This window comes from Pseudophryne corroboree, chromosome 6, assembly GCF_028390025.1.
Source record: "Pseudophryne corroboree isolate aPseCor3 chromosome 6, aPseCor3.hap2, whole genome shotgun sequence".
Classification (NCBI taxonomy): Eukaryota; Metazoa; Chordata; class Amphibia; order Anura; family Myobatrachidae; genus Pseudophryne; species Pseudophryne corroboree.
Genome location: NC_086449.1, coordinates 688,857,685 through 688,878,928, shown reverse-complemented (window position 1 = coordinate 688,878,928; position 21,244 = coordinate 688,857,685). Strand labels below are relative to the sequence as shown.

The following is a 21,244-nucleotide window of genomic DNA, read 5'->3' as shown; positions in this document are numbered from 1 at the left end:
TGGGGCTACCCGCCTCTCCTCGCGTGAGAAGACGTGGAGGAGACAGCAGGGGTTGTGTTTGTACTGTGGGAATAAAGGTCATGTGGTAGTATCATGCCCAGAAAAGCCGGAAAACTTCAGGGTCTGAGGGTGATGGGAAATATCCTGTCAAGCCAGAAGTCAGAATTTCCCAAGAAGACTTTTATCATTCCGGTGACCTTGAAGATCCTCGGTCAAACTGTCAAGACTGAGGCCTTTGTGGACAGTGGGGCCGACGGGGTTTTCATGGACCGCCAATTTGCCCTGGAACACTCTGTTCCCTTAGTACCCTTGGCATCGGAAATTGAGATTTGTGGGTTAAACGGGGAACCATTATCCCAGGGTAAAATTACCTCTTGCACTAGCCAGATTTCTTTGTTTATTGGAGCCACACACTCTGAAAAAATAAGATTTTACTTACCGATAAATCTATTTCTCGTAGTCCGTAGTGGATGCTGGGGACTCCGTCAGGACCATGGGGATTAGCGGCTCCGCAGGAGACAGGGCACAAAAATAAAGCTTTAGGATCAGGTGGTGTGCACTGGCTCCTCCCCCTATGACCCTCCTCCAAGCCTCAGTTAGGATACTGTGCCCGGACGAGCGTACACAATAAGGAAGGATTTTGAATCCCGGGTAAGACTCATACCAGCCACACCAATCACACCGTACAACTTGTCATCTGAACCCAGTTAACAGTGTGACAACTAGGAGCCTCTGAACAGACGGCTCACAACAATAACAACCCGATTTTTTTGTAACAATAACTATGTACAAGTATTGCAGACAATCCGCACTTGGGATGGGCGCCCAGCATCCACTACGGACTACGAGAAATAGATTTATCGGTAAGTAAAATCTTATTTTCTCTAACGTCCTAGTGGATGCTGGGGACTCCGTCAGGACCATGGGGATTATACCAAAGCTCCCAAACGGGCGGGAGAGTGCGGATGACTCTGCAGCACCGAATGAGAGAACTCCAGGTCCTCTTTAGCCAGGGTATCAAATTTGTAGAATTTTACAAACGTGTTCTCCCCCCGACCACGTAATTGCTCGGCAGAGTTGTAATGCCGAGACCCCTCGGGCAGCCGCCCAGGATGAGCCCACCTTCCTTGTGGAATGGGCATTTACATATTTTGGCTGTGGCAGGCCTGCCACATAATGTGCAAGCTGAATTGTACTACACATCCAACTAGCAATCGTCTGCTTAGAAGCAAGAGCACCCAGTTTGTTGGGTGCATACAGGATAACAGCAAGTCAGTTTTCCTGACTCCAGCCGTCCTGGAAACCGATATTTTCAGGGCCCTGACAACATCTAGCAACTTGGAGTCCTCCAAGTCCCTAGTAGCCGCAGGTACCACAATAAGCTGGTTCAGGTGAAACGCTGACACCACCTTAGGGAGAAACTGGGGACGAGTCCGCAGCTCTGCCCTGTCCGAATGGACAATCAGATATGGGCTTTTGTGAGACAAAGCCGCCAATTCTGACACTCGCCTGGCCGAGGCCAGGGCCAACATCATGGTCACTTTCCATGTGAGATATTTCAAATCCACAGATTTGAGCGGTTTAAACCAATGTGATTTGAGGAATCCCAGCACTACGTTGAGATCCCACAGTGCCACTGGAGGCACAAAAGGGGGTTGTATATGCAGTACTCCCTTGACAAACTTCTGGACTTCAGGAACTGAAGCCAATTCTTTCTGGAAGAAAATCGACAGGGCCGAAATTTGAACCTTAATGGACCCCAATCTGAGGCCCATAGACACTCCTGTTTTCAGGAAATGCAGGAATCGACCGAGTTGAAATTTCTTCGTGGAGCCTTCCTGGCCTCACACCACGCAACATATTTTCGCCACATGTGGTGATAATGTTGGGCGGTCACGTCCTTCCTGGCTTTGACCATGGTAGGAAAGACCTCTTCCGGAATGCCTTTTTCCCTTAGGATCCGGCGTTCAACCGCCATGCCGTCAAACGCAGCCGCGGTAAGTCTTGGAACAGACATGGTACGTGCTGAAGCAAGTCCCTTCTTAGCGGCAGAGGTCATGAGTCCTCTGTGAGTATCTCTTGAAGTTCCGGGTACCAAGTCCTTCTTGGCCAATCCGGAGCCACGAGTACAGTTCTTACTCCTCTACGTCTTATAATTCTCAATACCTTGGGTATGAGAAGCAGAGGAGGAAACACATACACCGACTGGTACGCCCACGGTGTTACCAGAACGTCCACAGCTATTGCCTGAAAGTCTCTTGACCTGTCCAGTTTTTTGTTCAGGCTGGACGCCATCATGTACACCTTTGGTCTTTCCCAACGGTTCACAATCATGTGGAAAACTTCCCGATGAAGTCCCCACTCTCCCGGGTGGAGGTCGTGCCTGCTGAGGAAGTCTGCTTCCCAGTTGTCCACTCCCGGAATGAACACTGCTGACAGTGCTATCACATGATTTTCCGCCCAGCGAAAAATCCTTGCAGTTTTTGCCATTGCCCTCCTGCTTCTTGTGCCGCCCTGTCTGTTTACGTGGGCGACTGCCGTGATGTTGTCCCACTGGATCAATACCGGCTGACCTTGAAGCAGAGGTCTTGCTAAGCTTAGAGCATCATAAATTGCCCTTAGCTCCAGTATATTTATGTGGAGAAGAGTCTCCAGACTTGATCACACTCCCTGGAAATTTTTTCCCTGTGTGACTGCTCCCCAGCCTCTCAGGCTGGCCTCCGTGGTCACCAGCATCCAATCCTGAATGCCGAATCTGCGGCCCTCTAGAAGATGAGCACTCTGTAACCACCACAGGAGAGACACCCTTGTCCTTGGAGATAGGGTTATCCGCCGATGCATCTGAAGATGCGATCCGGACCATTTGTCCAGCAGATACCACTGAAAAGTTCTTGCGTGGAATCTGCCGAATGGAATCGCTTCGTAATAAGCCACCATTTTTCCCAGGACCCTTGTGCAATGATGCACTGACACTTTTCCTGGTTTTAGGAGGTTCCTGACTAGCTCGGATAACTCCCTGGCTTTCTCCTCCGGGAGAAACACCTTTTTCTGGACTGTGTCCAGAATCATCCCTAGGAACAGCAGACGTGTCGTAGGAAACAACTGCGGTTTTGGAATATTTAGAATCCACCCGTGCTGTCGTAGAACTACTTGAGATAGTGCTACTCCGACCTCCAACTGTTCTCTGGACCTTGCTCTTATCAGGAGGTCGTCCATTTTCTTCGAAGAAGAATCATCATTTCGGGCATTACCTTGGTAAAGACCCGGAGTGCCGTGGACAATCCAAACGGCAGCGTCTGAAACTGATAGTGACAGTTCTATACCACGAACCTGAGATACCCTTGGTGAGAAGGGCAAATTGGGACATGGAGGTAAGCATCCCTGATGTCCCGGGACACCATATAGTCCCCTTCTTCCTGGTTCGCTATCACTGCTCTGAGTGACTCCATCTTGATTTGAACCTTTGTAAGTGTTCAAATATTTCAGATTTAGAATAGGTCTCACCGAGCCTTCTGGTTTCAGTACCACAATATAGTGTGGACTAATACCCCTTTCCTTGTTGTAGGAGGGGTACTTTGATTATCACCTGCTGGGAATACAGCTTGTGAATTGTTTCCAATACTGGCTCCCTGTCGGAGGGAGACGTTGGTAAAGCAGACTTCAGGAACCTGCGAGGGGAAACGTCTCGACTTTCCAATCTGTACCCCTGGGATACTACTTGTAGGATCCAGGGGTCCTGTACGGCTCCAGCGTCATGCTGAGAACTTGGCAGAAGCGGTGGAAGGCTTCTGTTCCTGGGAATGGGCTGCCTGCTGCAGTCTTCTTCCCTTTCCTCTATCCCTGGGCAGATATGCTTATGGGGACGAAAGGACTGAGGCTGAAAAGACGGTGTCTTTTTCTGCATAGATGTGACTTAGGGTAAAAACGGTGGATTTCCCAGCAGTTGCCGTGGCCACCAGGTCCGATGGACCGACCCCAAATAACTCCTCCCCTTTATACGGCAATACATCTTTGTGCCGTTTGGAATCTGCATCACCTGACCACTGTCGTGTCCATAAACATCTTTTGGCAGATATGGACATCGCACTTACTCTTGATGCCAGAGTGCAAATATCCCTCTGTGCATCTCGCATATATAGAAATGCATTCTTTAAATGCTCTATAGTAAATAAAATACTGTCCCTGTCAAGGGTATCAATATTTTCAGTCAGGGAATCCGACCAAGCCACCCCCGCGCTGCACGTCCAGGCTGAGGCGATCGCTGGTCGCAGTATAACACCAGTATGTGTGTATATACTTTTTAGGATATTTTCCAGCCTCCTATCAGCTGGCTCCTTGAGGGCGGCCGTATCTGGAGACGGTACCGCCACTTGTTTTGATAAGCGTGTGAGCGCCTTATCCACCCTAAGGGGTGTTTCCCAACGCGCCCTAACTTCTGGCGGGAAAGGGTATACCGCCAATAATTTTCTATCGGGGGAACCCCGCGCCTCATCACACACTTCATTTAATTTATCTGATTCAGGAAAAACTATAGGTAGTTTTTCCACACCCCACATAATACCCTTTTTTGTGGTACTTGTAGTATCAGAAATATGTAACACCTCCTTCATTGCCCTTAACAAGTAACGTGTGGCCCTAAAGGAAAATACGTTTGTTTCTTCACCGTCGACACTGGAGTCAGTGTCCGTGTCTGTGTCTGTGTCGACCGACTGAGGTAAAATGGGCATTATAACGTCCCTGACGGTGTTTTAGACGCCTGGACAGATACTAATATGTTTGCCGGCCGTCTCATGTCGTCAATCGACTTGCAGCGTGTTGACATTATCACGTAATTCCTTAAATAAGCCATCTATTCCGGTGTCGACTCCCTAGAGAGTGACATCACCATTACAGGCAATTTGCTCCGCCTCCCAACATCGTCCTCATACATGTCGACACACACGTACCGACACACAGCACACACACAGGGAATGCTCTGATAGAGGACAGGACCCACTAGCCCTTTGGGGAGACAGGGGGAGAGTTTGCCAGCACACACCAAAAACGCTATAATTATACAGGGACAACCTTTATATAAGTGCTTTTCCCTTATAGCATTTTAATATATGTAGTCATATCGCCAAATCAGTGCCCCCCCTCTCTGTTTTAACCCTGTTTCTGTAGTGCAGTGCAGGGGAGAGCCTGGGAGCCTTCCCACCAGCATTTCTGTGAGGGAAAATGGCGCTGTGTGCTGAGGAGAATAGGCCCCGCCCCCTTTTCGGCGGGCTTCTTCTCCCGTTTTTCTGAGACCTGGCAGGGGTTAAATACATCCATATAGCCCCCAGGGGCTATATGTGATGTATTTTTAGCCATAAAAAAGGTATTATACATTGCTGCCCAGGGCGCCCCCCCAGCGCCCTGCACCCTCCGTGACCGCTGTGTGAAGTGTGCTGACAACAATGGCGCACAGCTGCAGTGCTGTGCGCTACCTCAGGAAGACTGAAAAGTCTTCTGCCGCCTGCTTCTGGACCTCTTCCATCTTCGGCATCTGCAAGGGGGGTCGGCGGCGCGGCTCCGGGACGAACCCCAGGGTGAGACCTGTGTTCCGACTCCCTCTGGAGCTAATGGTGTCCAGTAGCCTAAGAAGCCAATCCATCCTGCACGCAGGTGAGTTCACTTCTCTCCCCTAAGTCCCTCGATGCAGTGAGCCTATTGCCAGCAGGACTCACTGAAAATAAAAAACCTAAAAACTTTTTCTAAGCAGCTCTTTAGGAGAGCCACCTAGATTGCACCCTGCTCGGACGGGCACAAAAACCTAACTGAGGCTTGGAGGAGGGTCATAGGGGGAGGAGCCAGTGCACACCACCTGATCCTAAAGCTTTATTTTTGTGCCCTGTCTCCTGCGGAGCCGCTAATCCCCATGGTCCTGACGGAGTCCCCAGCATCCACTAGGACGTTAGAGAAATTGTCCTTTTATGTGACTGTCTGTACTTTTGCCCCATTGGTGTTGGGGTTACCCTGGTTAAGGGCCCACAATCCTCAATTTGACTGGGTCTCTGGGGAGATTCTTAGTTTGGGTACTGATTGTTTCAGGAGTTGCTTGAGCCTTCCAGTCAGGCTTTCGCAGCTAAGTTTGCCAGGATTGCCAGGATGTTATGCAGATTTTGCGGACGTGTTCTCCAAAAAAGTTGCGGAGGTACTGCCTCCCCATCGCCCCTATGACTGTGCCATTGATCTGTTGCCGAATGCTAAGCTTCCCAAGAGCAGGTTGTACTCCCTGTCACGTCCTGAGACTCAGGCTATGGCAGAGTACATTCAGGAGAACTTGGCTAAGGGATTTATCAGACCTTCACAGTCTCCAGTTGGGTCGGGGTTCTTCTTCGTGGGTAAAAAGGACGGTTCGTTGCGACCCTGCATCGACTTCAGGGAATTGAACCGTATCACGATTAAAAACTCATACCCACTGCCTCTTATTTCGGTCTTGTTTGATCAGCTTCGTACTGCCACCATTTTTTCTAAGATTGACCTACGCGGTGCGTAAAATCTAATCCGAATAAGAGAGGGGGATGAATGGAAGACTGCCTTTAATACCCACTCAGGGCATTATGAATATTTGGTGATGCCTTTTGGGCTCTGTAATGCCCCGGCAGTCTTCCAGGACTTCATGAACGATGTGCTCAGGGAATATTTGGATAGATTCTTAGTTGTATACTTAGATGACATCCTAATCTTCTCCCATTCCCTGGAGGAACATCGGAAGCATGTACGCTTAGTCCTCCAGAAACTCAGAGACCACCGCCTTGGGGCAAAGCTGGAGAAGTGCGAATTTGAAGTTCAGCAAATCGCATTTCTAGGATATATTATCTCCCCAGAAGGTTTCCAAATGGAGGGTTCCAAGGTACAGGCAGTCCTGGATTGGGTGCAGCCCACTAGTTTGAAGGCGCTTCAGCGTTTTCTGGGCTTTGCAAATTTTTATAGACGATTTATCGCTGGATTTTCGTCTATAGTGGCGCCCTTGGTGGCACTCACTAAGAAAGGGGCGGATGTTGCTCACTGGTCTTGTGAGGCCAAAGCGGCTTTTGCCTGTCTAAAAAGGGCATTTGTCTCGGCCAAGGTGCTGCGACACCCAGATCCAGAGCGTCCTTTTGTGGTGGAGGTGGATGCCTCTGAGATGGGTATTGGGGCAGTGCTCTCTCAGATGGGGGTGTCTGATAATCGCCTTCATCCCTGTGCTTACTTTTCCCGTAAATTTTCGCCTGCCGAGATGAATTATGACGTGGGTAACCGGGAATTGTTGGCTATTAAGGATGCACTCGAGGAGTGGAGACACTGGCTTGAGGGGGCTAAGTTTGTGGTCTCAATTCTCACCGACCATAAGAATTTGGCATATTTAGAGTCAACGAAGCGCCTCAATGCCAGGCAGGCACGATGGGCTTTGTTTTTTGCTCGCTTTAATTTTTTGATAACATATCGCCCTGGGTCAAAAAACATCAATGCTGATGCGCTCTCGCGGAGTTTTGCTCCAATCCAGGAGACCACCGAGGAGCCATTGCCCATTGTGTCCCCATCATGTATTAAAGTGGGCATTACCCAGGACCTCTTGTCATTAGTCCTTAGAGCACAAGAGCAGGCTCCTCCAGACCTTCCGGTAGGTCTTTTGTTTGTGCCTCCTAGGTTAAGACAGCGAGTGTTCCGGGAATTCCATGCCAAGAAGTCGGCAGGTCACCCGGGTATTGCCAGAACTCGGGAGTTGCTATCTAGGGCGGTGTGGTGGCCCTCGGTGGCTAGGGATGTGGATCAGTGGGTTCGGGCATGTGACATCTGTGCCCGAAATAAGACTCCTAGAGGGGTTCCTGTTGGCCCATTACATCCACTCTCTATTCCATCTAAGCCATGGACCCACATTTCAATGGATTTTGTGGTGGACTTGCCCAAATCCTCGGGGATGACAGCCATCTGGGTGGTCGTTGACAGGTTTTCGAAGATGGCGCACTTCGTTCCACTGGTTGGGCTGCCATCGGCCAGACGCCTGTCTGAATTATTTATGCTGCATGTTGTGCGCCTCCACGGGTTGCCACTTGATGTGGTCTCTGACCGCGGATCCCAGTTTGTGGCCAAATTCTGGAGGGAATTTTGTTCCGATCTCCAGATTTCTGTCAGCTTGTCGTCAGGCTACCATCCGCAGTCTAATGGGCAGACTGAAAGGGTGAACCAGTCCTTGGAGCAGTTCCTCAGGTGTTATGTCTCCAAGTGTCAGACTGACTGGGTTGCTCATCTGTCCATGGCGGAGTTTGCCTATAACAACGCTGCTCACTCTGCTACAGGGATCTCTCCCTTCCTTTGTGTGTATGGGCATCATCCTAAGGCCAATTCTTTTGACCCCCTGGATTCCACGCCTGGTGGTTCCTCTGTGGTTTCGGTCCTTAGAGGTATTTGGAGGAAAGTGAAGAAAGCCCTTGTGTCTGTGTCATTAGTGACCAAAAGGGTTTTTGATAAGCGGAAAAGACCCTGCAGCTTCAAATTAGGAGACTTTGTCTGGTTGTCTACCCAGAATTTGAAGTTGAGACAGCCATCTCATAAGTTAGGTCCCCGGTTCATCGGTCCTTATAAGATCACTAGGGTTATCAATCCGGTGGCATTTCAGTTAGATCTACCCCGTTCTTTGGGTATCAATAAAACATTTAATTGTTCCCTTTTAAAACGGTCGATTAGTAATCCTTCTTCCAGTGGAAGACCTTCCCCTCTTCTGATACGTGGCCAGAGGGAGTTTGTTGTTGAAAGGATTCTTGACTCCAAGATGGTTCGGGGTCGGCTGTCATTTTTGGTGCACTGGAAGGGGTATAGCCTGGAGGAGCGGTCGTGGGTGCGCAGTTGTGATCTTCATGCCCCCAGACTGATACGCTCTTTCTTCTCGCAGTTCCCCGATAAACCCGGTGGTAGGGGTTCTTTGACCCCTCGTCAGAGGGGGGGGTACTGTTAGGGTCTCCTGCCCGGTGCTGCCACGTCGTCATGGCAACCGGGAGACAAGTGCTAGCGGAGTAACCTGAGCGTAGCTGATACTCCGGTTCGGGTCTTTTGCTGTGCAGTGGTTACAGGCTCTGTGCAAGGCAGGGGATCCGGTGCTGGTTTTTGTGCTCACAGTCTGTGAGGTCTGGGTGGGGCGTGGACAGCACCTGCTATATAAACCCTCTTCTCAGGTTAGGCAGATGCTGCTGAATCTTTGTTGGTTAGTCAGTTCCTGAAAGTTAGCTAGTACTGTGTAACTTTGTATTTGTTTGTTGCTTACTGCATATAGGCCTTGGGATTTGGTACTACACTCTGCCAATCCAGACCTAGCAGTAAGACTGGAGTCAGTCTTTTGCTACTCTGTGAACCTAGCAAGTTTGCGGCTGTATTCTCAGACTTGCCTGCCAAAATCCTTTCTCACTGTGCAAGGTGTTCAGGTGTCAGTTTAGTGGCAGTAAGCTGAACCAGTGCACTGCAAGTGAGGACTAGGATTGTGGAGACTCTCCTTGTGTCTATTATTCCATCTCTGACCAAGGAGTTTACTACCACACCCGTTGGTAACCCTTTGGGGTTTTGCTGTTGCCCTTAGCAACAGCATTTCGGGTTCTCTACGTATTAAATCACAACATCTCGCTTATTTCCATCTGAGCATTCCTAATACTAGGGAGACACCCAGTTTCTCAGCCTTTGGGCTTCTCTGTTCACTTTGTGTTTATTTTGTTACCCTATCACCTTCTGTGTATGTAATGTCATATTCCCCAGTCTGTCTGTGAGTTCATTTGTTTTGCATCCCTCTCCGTTCAGACACCAGTACATTCCTGCTGGCACTGGTGTGCATAACAGTCACTCAGTCTTTTCTACTATAACGGAGAGGACGCCAGCCACGTCCTCTCCCTATCAATCTCAATGCACGTGTGAAAATGGCGGCGACGCGCGGCTCCTTTTATAGAATCCGAATCTCGCGAGAATCCGACAGCGGGATGATGACGTTCGGGCGCGCTCGGGTTAACCGATCAAGGCGGGAGGATCTGAGTCGCTCGGACCCGTGAAAAAAAAAGTGAAGTTCGGGCGGGTTCGGATCCCGAGGATCCGAACCCGCTCATCACTACTGGCAAGTCTGACGAGTCCTCTCCTGCCTGGGATTCCTCCGATGCATCCTTGAGTGTAACGCCTACTGCTGCTGGCACTGCTGTTGTTGCTGCTGGGAGTCGATCGTCATCCCAGAGGGGAAGTCGGAAGACCACTTGTACTACTTCCAGTAAGCAATTGACTGTCCAACAGTCCTTTGCGAGGAAGATGAAATATCACAGCAGTCATCCTGCTGCAAAGCGGATAACTCAGGTCTTGTCAGCCTGGGTGGTGAGAAACGTGTGTCCGGTATCCACTGTTGATTCACAGGCAACTCGAGACTTAATGAGGTACTGTGTCCCCGGTACCAAATACCATCTAGGTTCCATTTCTCTAGGCAGGCGATACCGAAAATGTGCACAGACGTCAGAAAAAGAAACACCAGTGTCCTAAAAAATGCAGTTGTACCCAATGTCCACTTAACCACGGACATGTGGACAAGTGGAACAGGGCAGACTCAGGACTATATGACTGTGACAGCCCACTGGGTAGACGTATTGCCTCCCGCAGCAAGAACAGCAGCGGCGGCACCAGTAGCAGCATCTCGCAAACGCCAACTCGTTCCTAGGCAGGCTACGCTTTGTATCACCGCTTTCCATAAGAGGCACACAGCTGACAACATTTTACGGAAACTAAGGAACATCATTGCAGATAGGCTTACCCCAATTGGACTCTCCTGGGGATTTGTGACATCGGACAACGTCACCAATATTGTGCGTGCATTACATCTGGGCAAATTCCAGCACGTCCCATGTTTTGCACATACATTGAATTTGGTGGTGCAGAATTATTTAAAAAATGACAGGGGCATGCAAGAGATGCTGTCGGTGGCCCGAAGAATTGCGGGCCACTTTCGGCATTCAACCACCGCGTGCCGAAGACTGGAGCACCAGCAAACAGTCCTGAACCTGCCCTGCCATCATCTGAAGCAAGAGGTGGTAACGAGGTGGAATTCAACCCTCTATATGCTTCAGATGAAGGAGGAGCAGCAAAAGGCCATTCAAGCCTATACATCTGCCCACGATATATAGGCAAAGGAGGGGGAATGCACCTGACTCAAGCGCAGTGGAGAATGATTTCAACGTTGTGCAAAGTTCTGCAACCCTTTGAAATTGCCACACGTGAAGTCAGTTCAGACACTGCCAGCCTGAGTCAGGTCATTCCCCTCATCAGGCTTTTGCAGAAGAAGCTGGAGGCATTGAAGGAGGAGCTAAAACAGAGCGATTCCGCTAGGAATGTGGGACTTGTGGATGGAGCCCTTAATTCGCTTAACCAGGATTCACGGGTAGTCAATCTGTTGAAATCAGAGCACTACATTTTGGCCACCGTGCTCGATCCTAGATTTAAAACCTACGTTGTATCTCTCTTTCCGGCAGACACAAGTCTGCAGAGGTTCAAAGACCTGCTGGTGAGAAAATTGTCAAGTCAAGCGGAACGTGACCCGTCACCATCTCCTCCTTCACATTCTCCCGCAACTGGGGGTGCGAGGAAAAGGCTAAGAATTCCAAGCCAACCCGCTGGCGGTGATGCAGAGCAGTCTGGAGCGAAAGCTGACATCTGGTCCAGACTGCATATGATTCTGTCACCATTGAAAGAATGGTGGAGGATTATATGACTGACCGCATCCAAGTAGGCACGTCAGACAGTCCGTACGTATACTGGCAGGAAAAAGACGCAATTTGGAGGCCCTTGCACAAACTGGCTTTATTCTACCTAAGTTGCCGTCCCTCCAGTGTGTACTCCGAAAGAGTGTTTAGTGCAGCCGCTCACCTTGTCAGCAATTGGCGTACGAGGCTACTTCCAGAAAATGTGGAGAAGATGATGTTCATCAAAATGAATTATAATCAATTCCTCCGTGGAGACATTCACCAGCAATTGCCTCCAGAAAGTACACGGGGACCTGAGATGGTGAATTCCAGTGGGGACGAATTAATAATCTGTGAGGAGGGGGATGTACACAGTGAAAGGGGTGAGGAATCGGAGGATGATGATGAGGTGGACATCTTGCCTCTGTAGAGCCAGTTTGTACAAGTAGAGATTGATTGCTTCTTTTTTGGTGGGGGCCCAAACCAACCAGTAATTTCAGTCACAGTAGTGTGGCAGACCCTGTCGCTGAAATGATGGGTTTGTTAAAGTGTGCATGTCCTGTTTATATAACATAAGGGTGGGTGGGAGGGCCCAAGGACAATTCCATCTTGCACCTCTTTTTTCTTTCATTTTTCTTTGCATCATGTGCTGTTTGGGGACAATTTTTTTGAAGTGCCATCCTGCGTGACACTGCAGTGCCACTCCTAGATGGGCCAAGTGTTTGTGTCGGCCACTTGTGTCGCTTAGCTTAGTCACACAGCAACCTTGGTGCGCCTCTTTTTTTCTTTGCATCATGTGCTGTTTGGGGACTATTTTTTTGAAGTGCCATCCTGCCTGACACTGCAGTGCCACTCCTAGATGGGCCAGGTGTTTGTGTCGGCCACTTGTGTCGCTTAGCTTAGCCATCCAGCGACCTCGTTGCAAATTTTAGGACTAAAAATAGTATTGTGAGGTGTTCAGAATCGACTGAAAATAAGTGTAAATTAATGTTTTTGAGGTTAATAATACTATGGGATCAAAATGACCCCCAAATTCTATGATTTAAGCTGTTTTTGAGGTTTTTTTTGTAAAAAAAACACCCGAATCCAAAACACACCCAAATCCGACAAAAAAATTTCAGGGAGGATTTGGCAAAACACGTCCGAATCCAAAACATGGCTGCGGAACCGAATCCAAAACCAAAACACAAAACCCGAAAAATTTCCGGTGCACATCTCTACTCATTAATGCTAATTTTGCTTGTTGATGATAATAAAACAGCTGTCATTTCATAGTAAACAGCCATCAGTCCATTTATGTAACATATATAGTAGGGTACAGATGTAGGTGGTCACATATTGAAAACATGCCCTGCGTTCGGCCAGCCACTCCCCCATTTCTCCAGACACTCCCGCGTTTTATTCTAGCACGCCTGTGTTTTTCCGCACACTCCCAGAAAACGGTCAGTTTCCGCCCAGAAACACCCACTTCCTGTCAATCACACTCCGATCACTTCAACGATGGAAATTCTTCTATCGGACGTGAGTAAATCTACTAAGTTTTGTGCAAAAATACTTAGCGCATGCATGCTGCATACCATGCGCATGCGCATTTTTGCCTTAATCGTTCCGTTGCAAAAATCGGCAACAAGCGAACAACTCGGAATGACCCCCATAGTCAATTAGCATTCCGTTTATGCAGACCTGAGTGTTATTCCTTTTAGTACGTCCTCCAAACTTCCATTGAAAGTATAGGAAAAGGGGCGTGACACCATTTTCTAATGTGTACTATGTTTTATGTGTAAAATGTTGGAGGGTATGCCTTTGTGCCCCCCCGGCAACTGGAGCCTGTCAGCAAAGGACTCCGCTGCCTCCAGGATTTCCGTCACTGATGTAATGGTAACTAGGTGAATTAGCAGTAATTTCATACTTTACAACTGTGTAACAGGTTCTACATTAAACATGGTCTATCGGGCCTAATTCAGACTTAAATGCTGTTGTGTGAATTCGCAAGGTGGGCTATTATCAATTGACTGCACATTCTTACGGATCAGAGTGGGTTCGCGCGAGGTCAAACTGCAAATTTTTTTGATCGCTAGGCAAACGCAAGTTGATTGACAGGGAGCGGACGTTTGGGGGAGTTAACTGGCTGTTTTCTGGGAGTGTCAGGAAAAATGCAGGCATACCCAAGCGTTTTCAAGGAGGGGGTTTGATGTCAGCTCCGGCCCAATCAGCCTGTTTCAATCAGACTGTAGGAGTAGGTCCTGGGCTATGCACAGACTGAAAAAAACATTACATGGTGAGTGAGTTGCGAACGGATTTGCAGCTGACCAGCCTTTGCAAAGCTTTTCGCATGGCACATGCAGACTTGCACGGGGTGGGTATTTACTCTTTCTGTGGTCAGCTGTAGACCACAAGAGTGACCCCACATAACCTTGTGGTCTACCGCTGACCGCAAAGTTCCCACCATTGGATATAATGGAGCACCTATGCTCTACATTTCTCTCTATATCTTGAGTGCGCCGCCTGACTGACAGTTCAGGCATGCACAGCCAATCAGGAGAGTGCCATGACGTGGCACTCCCTGATTGGATGAAGGGACCCTCTTTGACAGCAGTCACAGGGGTCCCGCTGTCTCGGGGACCCCTTTCAGTGCGTGGTTCGGGTTCTTCGTTGTTGTTTTTTTTTAACCAAGTACGTGGATTACAAACAAGAAGAGGACCGATCTACACAGGATTGTTGTGAGTATAATTTTTATTTACAGGTACCCCTGGATCCTACTGGAGAAAATGACCGACAGCTTCGTGTCATCATAGGTAAGTATGTGTGTATGTAGGAGTGCATGTATGTAATAAAGTTGTACTGTCACGGTGTGTGCGTTGTGTTTTTACAGGTTGAGTCTCCCTTATCCAAAATGCTTGGGACCAGAGGTATTTTGGATATGGGATTTTTCCGTTTTTTGGAATAATTGCATACCATAATGAGATATCATGGCGATGGGACCTAAATCTAAGCACAGAATCCATTTATGTTTCATATACACCTTATACACACAGCCTGAAGGACATTTAATACAATATTTTTAATAACTTTGTGTATTAAACAAAGTTTGTGTACATTGAGCCATCAGAAAACAAAGGTTTCACTATCTCACTCTCACTCAAAAAAGTCAGTATTTCGGAATATTCCGTATTTCGGAATATTTGGATATGGGATACTCAACCTGTATTTGGGTATTTTTTTTTGTAGAACTACAGGTACCAGCGGGCCCGTTTCCTCCACATGCTGGTACTTGTGGTTCTGCTACAAAAAACAATATTCTTTTTTTGTCACAAAAGGCTATCAGCCCCCCATCCGCCACCCTTGGATGGGGAGGACAGCCTTAGGCTTCACCCCTGGCCCTTAATGTAAGGGGTCCCCACTCCTCCAGGGTATCCCAGCCAGGGGTGACTAGTTGGGGATTTAATGCCACATCCGCAGGGACCTATATAAAAGTGTCCCCCGGCTGTGGCATTATTATGACTAGTGGAGCCCGGTGCTGGTGGAAAAAATATGGGGGACCCCTATGTCTTTTGTCCCCCATATTTTTTGCACCAGGACCAGGCGCAGTGCCAGGAGCTGGTTGTTTAAATATGGGGGAACACGCATTTTTTTTTCAGGAATTTTAACACTTTCAACACCCCTTCCAACTGAAAAACATTCACTGATCTCTCCATATTATTGTAGTTAGTAAAAAAAAATAAAAAAAAATTAAATCGATTAAATAATACTTGTGGCTTCTAAATAGACAAACCAAGTAGATAATCCCTTCAAATATAAATAGATATGCTATTAGCAATCAAAAAAGCACCAAAAAATACATGTTTTTAAAAAAAATTATTAGATCACGACAGAAAAATGAGGCGGAATGAAATTGACGAAATGACTGTCAAAAAGCACTGCTGTTGAATCGACATTCTTCAATTGAATATACTTTTGTCGAAAAGCCGCATTTTAAAATTGCAGACATGTCGAATTAATTGTTTACAAATATATGTGAAAAATAAATATACATGTATTAAAGAATCCCTGCTTAAATTAAATGGTTTAAAAAATTTTTTAAAGGCTAAAATATATAGTAAAATACAATACAACACAATAACAGTGTAAAAAAATGAATTTATTAAGTAACTTAACAAAAAACAATTGAAACAAACTTGCAAACTCAAATTAAAACAAAAACGAAAAAAAATTTAATCAAATTGTGGACGTTGTCCAGGAGGGCCAGGATGTGGCCCTGCATGGCGACTAGTTGGGCTCGTATGGCCCTGTCTCGATCTCCAAGCTCAGGATCTGTAATAAGTGAAGATTAATGTTTAAATTACAAAATGAACTCATAAACCCATATTTAGGAAACCAACATAACTACATTACATTTTAAATCGCACTGTAAAGCAATTATTAGGCAAGATAATGTATGTTACCATAAAAATAACATGACCTTATGTCCTTAAAACACAAAGAACACATCAACACTGCATGTGTCATGTTTCTGGCTCACTTCTTGAATAACTACATTAATGGAGTGTGTTAGGCCACTAGCCATCTTATGTAATGGTGTCACACACATCTTAAGTTTTGACCATTAAATTAGGTAGTTAGGAAAGGCCTTTGTTATTATTTTCCCAACAATTAGACTTACAAATTTTTGTTTCTTTAACTGAATTGTGCTTTTTCTGTAATCTCTGGCACTACCTGTGTGTTGGGCCTGTGTGCCTCTATCTGCTGTGGAACTAAGCATCCCAGCATGGTATGCTTCATTGGGGTGTGGATCATCAAATCGACAGTGTCTAGGTCAACAGTCACTAGGTCGACAGGGTTGGAAGGTCAAAAGGTCGACATGAGGTTTTTTGTGTCACTTTCTGCGTACAGTGCCCGGGAAGCTGAATTAGTGCTATGGCTCGCTTCGCTCGCCATGCTTCGGGCAAGGTGCCTCGCTCTGCTACCGCTTCGCTCGGCACAGATTACCGTTCCAATCGTAGTCCACGTGGATCATTAAGTATGAAAAAGATTAAAAAAAAAGAAAAAAAAAAGGAAAAACTCCTGTCGACCATTTGACCTGTCGACCTAGCACATGTTTGCCTAGAAACCCTATCGACCTTCCAACCCTGTCGACCTAGTGACTGTCGACCTATAGTGGTCAACCTAAACATTGTCGACCTAGATAGTGTCGATATTCAGACCGGATCCTGCCTCATTGACAGCATCATTGACAGCCATTGACTTTCTAGTCCAACTGTGAATGGAAATGGTTGGAAGTGGTTTCACACAGCAGCTGCAGGGACACAGGTTGAAGACACATGTTGTTGTGTATTTTTAAACCTGAAATGATTGAGTTAACTAAAAGTAGTCTTACTTGGCTCCCGATCCGTCTGTTCAAACAGTTCTCCATCGGGGGCTGTTGTGGCCCACTCGCCCTCCTCCTCCTCCTCGCTTTCTAGGGCCAAAATGAGGGTGGGATGTTGGATGGGGGAAGGGGCTTGAAGGGGGAGGTAGGTTGGATGGGGGAAGGGGCTTGAACGGGGGAGGGAGGTTGGATGGGGAAGATGCTTGAAGGGGGGAGGGAGTTTGTTTGGGGGAAGGAGGATCGGATTGTGATGGGGTGGGATTGTCAAGGGGATATTCATTTGGTCCGGGGGATGGCGGATGAGGGGTGGTGTATGCTTCAGAGGGGGAGTATGTTTGAGAGGGGGAGATTTGAGGGGGGGAATGTTTGAGAGAGGGAGGGTGGTTGAGAGGGGGAGGATGCTTGAGAGGGGGAGGGGGTTTGAGAGTGGGAGGATGCTTGAGAAGGGGAGGGTGGTTGAGAGGGGAGGATGCTTGAGAGGGGGAGAGGGGTTGAGAGGGGGAGGGTGGTTGAGAGGGGAGGATGCTTGAGAGGGGGAGGGGGGTTGAGAGTGGGAGGGGGGTTGAGAGGTATTTAAAATACAATGTTTTTACATTTCTTTTAGTGTGATACCATAGATTCGAAGACATTTTGTTTTTATTATGGCTACTGCAGAATGTGTAAACTTTGTTATTGAACTATTTTTTTCAAGCTTCAAACATAACATGATGTCATAGACATTGTCCTGTATGGTTTTTATTTTGTGGCCTAAACTTCATCAAACAATGCTTATGGCATACAAGGCACACTCTGTGTGGCCCTAATTCAGATCTGACCTCTGCAGCAAATTTGTTATCAGTGGGTCAAAGACATGTGCACTGCAGGTGGGGCAGATATAACATGTGTAGAGAGAGGTAGATTTGGGTGCGTTATATTGTTTCTGTGCAGGGTAAATACTGTCTGCTTTATTTTTACACTGCAATTTAGTTTTCAGTTTGAATACACCCCACCCAAATCTAACTCTCCCTGCACATGTTACATCTGCCCCCCCCTGCAGTGCACATGGCTTACAAGCATCTATGCCTCGAAACATATACACAAACTATCTACATGCATAAAAGCACACACACATTTGTATGCTAATATTAGTCATTGTAAAGATTCAAAACATGTAAACAAGCATTACACTGTGCATTACTTACTGGCTAATATTTGCTGGCGCAAGTGAACCAGCAGATCCGGCTGTCGGCGGCAGAGGTCCAACCACCGCCACTCTAGTTGCACAATGGTCCACCTTGTGCGGACCCTTGCCCGCAGTTTGCAGCGAACCTCCGCGTAGGCCCCGCGTTTTCTTGCATTTGAGACATATGGTCCCGTGCGGCCTACGCAGCGGTCCATCACCGCGGTGAGGAGCCTTAGCTCACTCATAGTAAATGCGGCAGCTCGCATAGTGCCAATGGCGTATTGATCTCAAATGCTCATATTTATACTGTGCTCACTGTTGATTGGCCGTCAATTATGATGCTATCAAATAGTATGGAACTTTACTGATATTGATTTGGATGAACATCCTAGCGTACAGCCACAATTGCATATGCAAGGGCGTATGTATGCTAATAATCGCACAGCACCTAGAAACTTACCTACTTCCGCAGGAACATATATCAGGGTTTTTGGATGAGCGTGTTTGGATATGTGGAAATAATGGAAAAAATAACATTAATACAGATACTTCCAGGATACCCCTTTTAAAAAATCAACAATTTATTCCAGTTTGTTTTAGGAGATTTTAAGTGTTTTTTAAACCAATTTGAAGTCAACAAAACAATATTGGTGTACAAGCACTATTTTGCTGCTTTCACAAATGCCCTCTACATCTTATTCACAAGTATTCCCAATACAAACTAATACATTTGGTTGCTATGTACAATGAAACACATACATGTAAATTAGTTTTACATTTACCAAAAGGCATTTTTGGTTAGTAATCAGTAACTACCTATGTTATACCTGAGTGAAGTATTTGATTACATCGACCTGTAAATAATTTGCTTCCGTTTAAAAAAAAAAAACATACCTGAAGTATTGTTGGACTAATTTGGCTCTAAGTACATGTCCCTGATGGGCGTCTGACCCCCGCCTCCATGTCCGGCCAACCCCTGGCTCCTCATCCTCTGGGGCCAATACCTCTTTATCTGGTAGGTCAACACGCCTCCTTACAGCAATATTGTGTAGGATCGCACACAAGACCACAATTTTACTAACCATTTCCGGCGAATACATGAGGTCGCCACCAGTGCTGTGGAGCACATGGAAGTGTCCTTTGAGGACGCCAATTGTCCACTCCACCTGCTGCCTAGTGGCTGTAAACGCGGAATTGAATTCCGTTTGTGGCCCTGGTGTTGGTCTGCTGTAAGGAGTCATGAGCCAGGGGGTGCAAGGGTATCCACGATCTCCTGCAAAACCAAAATACAATATGACTTCAGAATTCCTAACAACAAGTGATAAACAACGTAACTTAACCTTGACTACATGATGGAGATCAAACTCACCCAATATCCACGTGTCTTGCCCTTCCATCGTCCTTAATCTTTGCCATATCCTTGATTGCCAAATCATGTGAGAACCATGTGCACTCCCTGGGTACCGGCCATTCAGGGAAAGGATCTGGAGGGATGTGTCACAAACAACCATCACATTCAAAGAGTGGAACAGTTTTCTGTTTCTAAAGATTTCTTCATTACGTGTTGGTGCCACAAGTGGAACATGTGTCCCATCCACTACTCCAATAACATGTGGGAAGTGACTTCCCCTTCATGGAATTTCTGCTTCATCACAGCTAGGGACCCCACATCCAATGGCATAAAACTAAACTGCTTAGTCCTTTTCAGGAAAGCAGAAATGATGCACCTCAGGATCCTCGAAAAAGCAGCCTGTGATACGCCAACCAGTACACCAACTATATGCTGGTAGGACCCTGAGGCACAGAAATGTAACACAGCAAGGAATTGTGTCAGTGATGGAATTGATGTAGGATGCCGAGTTGCACTCTCTAGATCACTCTCTATTATTGAAAGAGTTTCTAAGATGACATGAGGGGGAAGCCTATAGCTCCGTGGCTTCGAGGATAAGGGCAGGTTGGCGTTTGCCGGCTAAAGCATTGACGTATGCAGCTGCAACCATCTGAGAGCAAAGAGTTAACAGAATGTAAAAACAAAGTAACAAAACTGTATATTACCAGTGCTTTAATAATTCCAAGGAAATAAAAAAACAAACAAACACTTACAGCTGTGGGGAAATCCATAGCTACTTTGGGAACACAAGTAGTAAGAAAAGTTACAAATTAATCGGTGGATGATTACGCAACATTCTTACTTTAAAAACATATAACAAAACAAGTAGCATGCAGAAACTTAACATTAAACCTAACAAACCCAAAACAAGAAGTGTGACCAAGCAGATACTTACCTGCAGATATATATCAGAAAAAGGCCACAGGCAAAAGGCCACAAACTTAAAAGGGGCTTCTTTGCCAAAAAACTGAACACAAAAGATGCTTCCTTCAGAAGAAATGAAAAGGCAAAAGAAGACACATAAGAACCACACACATACACCCAGTACAATAACACACCTGTGAACAAGCAGATGCTTACCTGCAGATATATCAGAAAAAGGCCACAGACAAAAGGCCACAAACTTATCTAAAAGCACAAAACACTAAGTTTAGCATCCAATTAAGAATAAGCTACAATACAGGGCAAACACAAAACGCCACAAACAATTGATAAACTATCACATCTGTGAATGACGCTGTGCGTTTTTTTTCATGGGCGAAAATACCTACACAAAAATGTTTAGGAACGCATGTACAGACTCAAAATAAAAATGTAAAAGCTCTTACCTTAAGCTCAACACCTTCCAATGCAAACACAACAACGCCAATACTGCTTCATACCAACCAATGCCTACATACACCCGCAGACTGGATAGGCCTTTTTATGGCGTATGCAATCAAATTGCGTATGCATCAGATGTGAAGGGGGAAAAAAATACCATACGCAGGTATAAAAAGGAAGAGGCACAGAAACACACTGGCAATCATCATGGAGCGTCAAATACAAATTGCTGCAGAATATAGGAAAGCCAGAGAGGAGTGTGAGACACTCGGTAGGAGACAGCAGCAGGTAGTAGCTAGGCTCAA

At 46.7% G+C, this 21,244-nt stretch overlaps 2 protein-coding genes across 10 annotated transcripts in view; one reads left to right on the top strand and one right to left on the bottom strand.

Annotated features, from left to right (window-relative positions):
• The window catches only part of LOC134933242 (lymphocyte cytosolic protein 2-like), an 881,523-nt gene that overhangs the window by 727,829 nt on the left and 132,450 nt on the right, over positions 1-21,244 (top strand). The window lies entirely within an intron of this gene.
• LOC134933241 (aggrecan core protein-like) overlaps positions 1-21,244 on the bottom strand; it is a 69,842-nt gene that overhangs the window by 36,342 nt on the left and 12,256 nt on the right. The window contains exons 2-5 of one of the 2 annotated variants that reach the window (XR_010179650.1): positions 19,596-19,710; positions 19,309-19,499; positions 17,074-17,589; positions 15,872-16,010 (exon numbers count right to left, since the gene is read on the bottom strand). The exons of the other annotated variant lie outside the window; for it this stretch is intronic. The gene's annotated coding sequence lies outside the window, so the exon portion shown is untranslated. Of the gene's footprint in view, positions 1-15,871; positions 16,011-17,073; positions 17,590-19,308; positions 19,500-19,595; positions 19,711-21,244 lie in introns of those variants that run through there. 2 annotated transcript variants of the gene reach the window in all.